Here is a 1,040-nt window from a genome sequence, read left to right as displayed (position 1 = left end):
TATGCAGTGCTTTCCATTTGACTGCTTTTGCTTTAAAGAACTGTCATTACTTAATATCTGATAACTATCATGTCTCTAAATCAATGTAAATCCTCAAAAACTCTTCTTAAATGACATTGACAAACTGGCATTTGAAGTTTTCAGGACTCAAATGAAGGGAATTTCACAGCTGGAGCTGTAAAACTTATTTACTTTCAACTGGTACACAGCATATATTTATTATAGTTACATTTTTCTAGCATATCAGATGCTGATAAAATGATGGAGTTCTCATGGTGCTCATTGAGTTTAACGTGTGGAGCAAAAGGCCACTACATTATCATTTTAACTGGGAATGCCAAAGCATTGGAAATGAAAGTCCGATAGGATTTGTTTTATGGGGTACTCACATATGTCTCAGCCTCATCTGTCTTGGGAGTTTAGAAGCACACATCGTAAAATATCCCCTAGTGAGCACTAATGCCAATCTAATGGTGCCCAATGGTGCACAAGGTGTAATGTTCGTCGTGCAATCTTAGAATAATGTTTAGGGAACAGCTAGATCCATAAAGTTTAATTAGTCAGAGAACAAACTTCCCAAGCTCTAAACAGCTTAATTATTTGCTGGCCATCAGTGTCATAACGGCTTTCCAAGCAGTACCACCCCAAGGGAGGCTGTGCAGGTAATGACAACGACAATGAGCACAACCCGTCAGAATTTCTGTAGCCTTGAACTTCCTGCCCTAAGTAATAATTCCCTGTCCTCTTGCCCCCCACCCCTCACACTCCTTCCCTCTCCTGTGTCCTGCATAGGTTCACGCCAACTATTTAGGAACCGTTCACTGTCTGCTCCAGCCACCTTGTACTCTCCAGACATTCATGAGCACCTACTGTGTGCCCACTCCCTGGTTCCTGACTGCATGGGGTTTATGGTGCAGGGCTGGTTCTCGAGTCACTCGCCTTGATTGCTGCTTGCCTCCCCCCTTCCTGCATCCATAACCAGGTCTGGAGGATGCTTCAAGGTCTTCCTGGGCACATGGAGAGCAGATGATCTGGCACTG

This window comes from Canis lupus, chromosome 7 (assembly GCF_011100685.1).
Source record: "Canis lupus familiaris isolate Mischka breed German Shepherd chromosome 7, alternate assembly UU_Cfam_GSD_1.0, whole genome shotgun sequence".
Classification (NCBI taxonomy): domain Eukaryota; kingdom Metazoa; phylum Chordata; class Mammalia; order Carnivora; family Canidae; genus Canis; species Canis lupus.
This window is presented reverse-complemented; position numbering follows the sequence as displayed.